This window comes from Physeter macrocephalus, chromosome 11, assembly GCF_002837175.3.
Source record: "Physeter macrocephalus isolate SW-GA chromosome 11, ASM283717v5, whole genome shotgun sequence".
Taxonomy (NCBI): domain Eukaryota; kingdom Metazoa; phylum Chordata; class Mammalia; order Artiodactyla; family Physeteridae; genus Physeter; species Physeter macrocephalus.
The window spans coordinates 2,609,149-2,617,607 of record NC_041224.1 but is presented as its reverse complement, the minus strand read 5'-3'; the positions used below and the strand labels follow the sequence as shown (position 1 = coordinate 2,617,607).

Here is an 8,459-nt window from a genome sequence, read left to right as displayed (position 1 = left end):
CAGCGGCCACGGCTCACGGGCCCAGCCGCTCCGCGGCACGCGGGATCCTCCCAGACCGGGGCGCGAACCCGGTTCCCCTGCATCGGCAGGCGGACGCGCAACCACTGTGCCACCAGGGAAGCCCCAACAACATCATTCTTTTGGGCTCTATTTCCTTGGAAAATATTAGCTTCCCTTCCTGAGGGACAGGGTCTGATGGGCATTTCTGGATTAACACAGGAACTGGGAAAGGCACCTCTGGACCTCAGTGTTAATATGAAGTAGTCAAAGTATATGTCACAAAATCAAATTGTGACATTAAGCTAAAATATTCTGTCATCCCACTGGTAAATGGAGTGACTTGGTTTCACCTGGTTGGACTATAAGACATCACATATCTTTGTATTTCCTAAGTCATTTCCTTCTATCTAGATTAAAATTGTAGGGATGGCGCATATCTGCAAAGACCCTCTTGGGTAAAAGTAGTTTGTGTTTCAGTTTTCAAAGAACAGCAAGGTTGTAGAATTCCGGTTTTCCTAAATATGCTTTGGAAGGTAGGGTGCTGACTGTTCTAATGATGATATTTTATTCTAAATTTCCATTTGCCTTGGCAAAAGTTGCCTTAAATTTAAAATAGCAGTCTGAGTTTATAGAATGTGATTTTAGTCTCTAAATTCAAAGCATGTCATGAAATAAACAAGTTGCATAATGACTTGGAGGGCTTTGCTGGTCACAGTAGTACTTAGTAAGTAGTTGTTAACTGGCCTGTGCTGGTTACCAGTCAATGGAATTTGGAGGCTAGGTCAGGACATTCAGTCCTGGAAGAGTAAAATCAAAAAACATCTCCCCTGATTTATTAGACCAGAAGTGCTGAACATTGCCTGCTTCCTTCTATTATTACATTTTGGACCTACCCTCTTTCAACAAGTCTGCTGAGCTGTAACCCAGCACCTCTCTGATAAAACACTCATGTTTCTCAGAGTTTCCTACAGACTTCATATTATAGTTACCCCACAGTGGTTTTTTGTTTGTTTGTTTGTTTTTTAATGGCCTGAGATTCTTAGCTGCTAGGGAAAATGTTAGAAGACAACAATGTCAACAGGAGTTTCCAAAATCCTAATGAAAGTCTGGTCCTAAATGAACAAATGAGTTTGGGACATCCAAGTTATTTCCTGATTCTATTTCTGTTTCTATTCTCTTGCCTTTACTGAAATAGAACCACTGATTGAGAGGCTGGCTGGAAATATTCAGAGACTGGATACTCCATAAACAGTGTCTCAGTCTGCTCAGGCTGTTATAATGAAGTCCCATAGACTGGCTGGCTTATAAACAACAGAAATATATTTATCTCGGTTCTAGAGGCTGAAGTCTGAGATCAGAGTGCCCCATTGACTGGTTTTGGCAAGGGCCCTATTCCAGGATGCAGACTGCTAACTTCTCATAGCCTCCTGTGGTACAAAGAGAGCCAGCTAGTTCTCTGACCTCTTCTTATAAGGACACCAATCCCATGCATGAGGGCTCCACTCTCATGACGCGATCACCTCCCCAAAGCTCCACTTCTAAAACCACCACGTGGGAGATTAAATTTCAACATATGAATTTTGGGGGGACACATTCAATCCAAAACAAGCAGCTTTCTGCTCCTTGTGCTTTAGAATGTTTGGAGAATGGGGATGGGACACAGTACCTTGACAATGTTCACGTGTAATTTTATCAGAAAAATCAAGAGAAATGTGTTTTAATTACTAAAAAACTATTAAACACTACATGTCTATATTTATAAAGTGCCTACTCTGTACAAGACAGACACTATGTTTGTCCTCATGGAACTTCTATTTTAGCAGCATCTTCACTGTAAATAAAGGGACGGTTGCCTCTTCAACCATTCCTTCCGTGAAGCTTGGTAGTGGGTGTCACTAGCAGGACTGAAACATCAGGCTGTATCAGGACATCAGTATCAAAATGGAGAAACACTGAGACAATAAGAATAATATAGACTTCCCTGGAGGTGCAGTGGTTAAGAATCTGCCTGCCAAGGCAGGGGACACGGGTTTGAGCCCTGGTCTGGGAAGATCCCACATGCCTCGGAGCAACTAAGCCCGTGCACCACAACTACTGAGCCTGCGCTCTAGAGCCCGCGAGCCACAACGACTGAGCCTGCGTGCCACAACTACTGCAGTCCGTGTGCCTAGAGCCTGTGCTCTACAACGAGAAGCCACAGCAATGAGAAGCCCGCGCACCGCGACAAAGAGTAGCCCCCGCTCGCCGCAACTAGAGAAAGCCTGCGCTCAGCAACGAAGACCCAATGCAGCCAATAAATAAATAAATAAATTTATTTTTTTAAAAAAGAAAAATATAGGAGGAGGTGGGAGTGGAGGGGAAAAAAGAATAAAAAGAAATGTGTGCTTTAGTGAATAGAGGTAGGGGTAGGGAGGGAGGCACCAGGGATTGCGTTGGCAATCACTCAATGGTCCCGACCACCCAGCCCTGAAGCACATGCTGCCCATTCTTATAACATTTTACGCCGCTTGAAAGGTGAGATCCTGTTCTCATGTAAAAAGTCAGGGAGCTGATATTATCCGTTTGGGCCAGTCATCCAGATCAGACTCAGTCGAGTTGCTGAGGGAAAGCAGCAGGATTTCTGACTGCCCGTCTAGACTATACTTTCCCCCTTTTATGGCTCATTATAAAAATATTTGTGCTGACCTGTAAGCCGATAAGTGCCAACTGGAGTCAACCCACTTGAGAGGAAAATTATTTATGATTACAGTTTGGCTGCAAGGCTTCGTATTTCTGCTACCCTGAATCAAGAGCTGAAATTAGCAAGACCCCCAAACTGCATTTGCTCACTTCTGTGGAAAAGATATTTAGTAGCTTCGTTGGATCACAGTCGTTACTTGTCCTCAGGATACATCCAAATGGCTGTTGCTTAGCTTTTCCCTAATCATACAGGGTCTTTGTGGCCTCACTCATCCTCCCATTAAACTCACTTCTTGACACATTTTCCCTTTTCTTTTAAAAGCCTCTCCTGGTCTGTTGGGTTATGTATTGAACTATTTATTTTGTGTGTGTGTTGTTTCTGTGACTCCTCCTGGCTCAAAAATGTGATGACTGAATCTACATTTTCAGCTCCAAGCATCATGGAAATCCTTAGCCCAATGCAAATGCACCTGTTTCACTTCCAAAGCCCTCCGGAGTTTGCTTATCTGTGGCTGTTGAGCTCAGTAGCTCGGATACTGCTGATGAGGCCAAGGTTATGGTTTTGATGCGTAGGGGACGGTTAGCACCTGTCCCACAGATCAGCCTGTACTCGGGACCCAGAGAGATGCCCTGCACTTGTATGGCCATGGTCCTGTAGGACCAGAGCAGACTGAAGGCAAATCTGAGTAAGTCGATCATCATAAAAACAACTCCTTTGTGAGCCTTCTTGATGAGGTGTCTCAGCTCGGTAGCAACTCCTTTGCATATGACTTTGAGGGTACAAATATGTGGTAAATGCACCTGCGAGTTTTTAAAGTGAGAACTTGACAGGTTTGGGCTAGTCCCAGGAAGCAGACTAAGCAAAATTACGATGGTGCCAGTACATGCGGTGGAGATTCCATAAGAGTTAGGACACTGCTGCTCAATTTCCTGCCTCTTCAGCCATGGAAAAAACCAGCTGCAGTTTTCTTCATAAACCATTGTATAAATGACTCTATGTGCTCAAGGGTGACCGGATGCAAAGAACTTTGCAGAAAGGTCTTCTCTGGCCAGTGAGAAACCAGTTATTTAGCCAACATCATGGACTGAGTACATACCTTGTGGCCAGTTACCCCATCGAAAGAAAGGAACCAAAAGTGAACGTTCTGTGTTTCAGAGCGTTCGGGGAAAGGACTTCAAAACATGTGAAAAAGATACAAAGAAGTCAACAATAGAAATGTAAGAAAATATACTTACCTAAATGAACTTGAACACAAGTAACCAAGTTTATCAATGTTAAGTAAGTATCAAGCTTATCAATGGACAGGTGCTTGAATGAAGTGATTCCTGAGCAGAGTTTTGAAGATGTGCCCAATACAGCATCATAGGAAGGATATTCCTGCAGAGATATTAGACATGAATGGGGTTTACTGGGTGGGTTGCACACGAGAGCACAGAGTGTGAGCTATGGACACGCATTTCACCAGTGCCATTGTCTGTCCCATCTTAACCAGACAAAAATCTCTCCTCTAACTTAACAGCCCTTTGTAGCTACTAGTGCCCAAATCCCCACATGAAGACTCTGCACAGATATCCTAGTTCTCTCTCTGGATGTGTAGTAGCATCGTACTTCGCTGTCTTGTGTGGCCATGTTGATTTGCCTTGGCCCATAAAATAAGAATGAAGCGTCAGGTATTGCTTCCAGGAGAAAGCACTTAGTTGCCATTATGGGACACAGCTGTTCTCTTTTTCTTGGGGCAACGGTTATAAATGCCTGTGTTGGGAGAGCCTCCTGTGTTGAACAGAGGCCCCTGATGACCTGCACTGGGCACAGAGCACAATAAAAAAATAAACCTCTGCTGTGTTAAGCCACTGAGATTTGAGAACTGCTCGCTGCTGCAGCATAACCTAGTCCTTGTTAGATGATTCAGTTGTACTTATATTTTCGCTATGTCTGGCCTTTCTTTCACTCCTCAGCTCTCTACACTCTGGTTTCTTTAACATCTGAATGCAACTACTGTGGAAAGTTCACAGAGTTGCCGTATACGATAGTTTTGGGCTTTATCTTATAGGACACCCTTGCTGTATTTAATACTGTGGACCACTTCTTTCTTAAAATTCTTTTTTCCTTTGGCTTCCATGATATAACTCTTTCAACTCAACTTTTAGATCATTGATTATGTGTTTTAGGAATAAAACCTAAATGAATCTCATTTACTCGCCCAGTTTTTAACTAATATGTATGTAACTAACATGCTGATAACAAATATGTACATCCTGCTCCAGTATGTACCCTACAGCATAGACTTGTACATACAAAGGTCATTCAAAAACAACATGTCTACAGCTGGGTCTGTCTCTGCTCCCAGATCTGGTCATTCTTCAAAGTCACAAATTGCTTAACTGGGGATCTTCCTGGATTTCTCTCTCTCCTTTAAAGGTAGCTTCCCAATATCATTTGTGACCAGATATTATCAGTTCTGTTTCTAAATTTTATCTCCCCATATTTTCTTTCTATACTCTCTTCTCTATCATCAAGGCTATAATCCAAGTCCTTATTATTTATCTACTAGCTTCTTTAATAGCTTCTGGATTGGTCTTCCTACATCAATTCATTCTCCATGGACCTTTTGGAGACATCTTTCTAAAATACAAAAATTATCATGTTTATGTCCTCTTACTTGAAATGTTTGATGTCACCTCATTACATTGGAGTTGAAATCCAAATTCTTTGTAAGGCTCTTAGTGGGCCCTACCTAGCAAACTGGCTTCATCACTGCTTGCATATGTTTTCCCCTCCTGCCATGTTGTCCCCCTTTCAGTCCTCTGGACCATGATTTTCCTACCTCTGTGCCCTTGTACATGCTGTCCCCTGGACGTGGACTTTATTCACCTGGATAATGTCTATTTTTTATTTTAAAAGCCACCTACTCATCTTCTCTCCTGGAAAGACTCCCATACTTTCCAGCTTTGGGTTTTAGAGGTCTTGTCTCCATGTTCCATCACACTCATACACTGACTGGTGGAAGGCCGTGGACGTACCAGTTTCTCCTCCAAAACTGTGTGTTGCTCAACACTATAAACCCACACTTCATCTCTCTATTCCCCACACCTCTTAAATGCCTGACGTCCATTAGGTATGCAATAAATGTTTGATGAATGAATAGCCGATGGATCTGGAAGGCCATGATTGTGAGCTTTGCTTTTAAATGAAGAATTTGGGAGAGATATTACAGACATTTAAGTAGGAGATAATACCCAAATGATACTTGCAGAGTGTTAGAGTAGAAGGAAGTAGGCATTTGAAATCTTTCAGACATGGTGTGAAGTATTGATGGTAAGAATGGGGAGGAAATGAGAAATTGTAGGCCTATGACTTTCGATTCCCCAGAATTTCATTTTTTACAGTATCACTGTAGCTCACGCCTGCTATGGTTAATGTTGGTATAAAGTGTTGAAGGCAGAATTATTAACTACTTTGTTAATACTTTGTTATTTCCTTCAACAGAAGGGAAACTAACTCCTTTGAAAAGGTAAACATTGAAGCCTTAAATTTTAATCTTCACAAAGTCTTCCACAGTTTTAACAATAATGTTGTCTTAATTTTGACATCCATGAAATGATCTAAGATACTTAGCCTATATCTTATATGTCTTTCTATGGTTTTCTTTCTTATACTCTTTACTAGGAAGTCTAACTTCTTCTCTTATTCTATCAACAACCCTCGGCTATTTTACTTTACTTCTGCCTTTTTTCCCCTCTCACTGGAATGTCCAGAGGTCCTGGAGATGGAGCAATGGTGATTGAGATGGTCAGCTCCTACTAGAACCACACAAGTGGTGACAAATAAGCCTTCCAACACTACTTGGGCTCTGGAATCCTGTGTCCTCCCAATTCTTTCAGGGCTTGCAGCTCGCTCATCTTTAGCAAAAGCTAGGCATCATTTCAAATGTCATACTGCAGAGAAATCACTTTCCCTGTCACCAAGAAAGAAAAGAGAGAGACAGTGGAGAAATGTCTTCTTATATCTGAAACCCAGCACTGTCAGCCACTTGGAACCTGCCTCCCAGACTCTGTCTGGCCTTGGCTTGGAGAACGCAGGGTTGCTGTGTTGCACAAGGAGGTGCAGAAACAAACATGGGAACAAAACCAAACACCTGACTGCAAGAAATGTTCTGCAAGTTATAAAACTGAAATACTACTTCCAGCTGTCACTTTATGCAAGGATTAAGTTGAGCTCAAGGGACTGCAGAAACTAAATAAAGAAAGTGAATTATTCATTACAGTACCTATTCAAGTTGCAGAAGATGCCTGGGGTTTTTTTTTTTTTCTACTGATGGATTACTTGTGATCTCTTTGTCTATTTATCTACTCACTCACTCACTCACTTGTCTTCATGTATATATATGAAGTCATGTTGTTGCTGCTAAGATGGATGGCAAAGTTTCGTATTCTTTTTTTCCTGTATCCAAAAGCATCCTGCTCATTGGTCATTGTCTTGTAGTACATCTTCCCCCTTGTGGTGGCTTGCTCTTAGCCTCATGGTCTGCACAAAGCATTGATGCTGAAATGAACATCATCGTCCAATGATCAGGGGATAAGTGCGTTGAACACAGCCAAGTGCCTCTTAAGGCTTTTTGATTGATAGGCTGAGTTGGATGTGTTCTCATCATTGTTTTCCAGGCATTGATCTCCATGATGTATAGCTCTTCTTCCTATTGCCCTATCAAAGGTCTTCCTCATTGGCTCAACAGCCAAGAAGTGATAAGATAACACGTCCATGCTCATACATGACCACGACCCCTCAGCCTCTGGGTTTACTTTTGGCATCCACTGGCTTAGTTTTGCCCCTAAGGCTAGCAGTGGCTCAGAAGTATGTAGCAGATACATAGAAGGTGCCGTAGCCCCCTTTTGCCCTGTCCCAATCCTATATTTGCCTCTTTTTTTAAACGTCTTTATTGGAGTATAATTGCTTTACAATGGTGTGTTAGTTTCTGCTTTATAACAAAGTGAATCAGCTACACATATACATATATCCTCATAACTCTTCCTTCTTATGGCCCCTCCCTCCCACCCTCCCTATTCCACCCTCCCTATCCCACCCCTCTAGGTGGTCACAAAGCACCGCGCTGTTCTCCCTGTGCCCCCTCCCCATGTCCTCAAGTCCATTGTCTAGTAGGTCTGCATCTTTATTCCCGTCCTGCTCCTAGGTTCTTCTGACCATTTTTTTTTTTGATTCCATATATATGTGTTAGCATACTGCATTTGTTTTTCTCTTTCTGACTTACTTCACTCTGTATGACAGACTCTAGGTCCATCCACCTCACTACAAATAACTCAATTTCATTTCTTTTTTACGGCTGAGAAATATTCCATTGTATATATGTGCCACATCTTCTTTATTGATTCATCTGTCAATGGACATTTAGGTTGCTTCCATGTCCTGGCTATTGTAAATAGAGCTGCAGTGAACATGTGGCACATGACTCTTTTTGAATTATGGTTTTCTCAGGGAATATGCCCAGTAGAGGGATTGCTGAGTTGTATGGTAGTTCTATTTTTAGCTTTTAAAGAAACCTCCATACTGTTCTCCATAGTGGCTGTATCAATATACATCCCCACCAACAGTGCAAGAGAGTTCCCTTTTCCCCACACCCTCTGCAGCAGTTATTGTTTGTAGATTTTTTGATGATGGCCATTCTGACCGGTGTGAGATGATATCTCATTGTAGTTTTGATTTGCATTTCTCTAATGATTAATGATGTTGAGCATCCTTTCATGTGTTTGTTGGCAATCTGTAT

The 8,459-nt window shown here is 42.2% G+C and overlaps 1 long non-coding RNA gene across 3 annotated transcripts in view; it reads right to left on the bottom strand.

Moving 5' to 3' along the window:
• Nucleotides 1–8,459, bottom strand: part of LOC114487125 (uncharacterized) — a 155,103-nt gene that overhangs the window by 141,544 nt on the left and 5,100 nt on the right. For all 3 annotated transcript variants that reach the window (XR_008618455.1, XR_003681857.2, XR_003681856.2), the window contains exon 2: nt 3,916–4,057. This is a non-coding gene — a long non-coding RNA (uncharacterized lncRNA). The remainder of the gene's footprint in view (nt 1–3,915; nt 4,058–8,459) is intronic.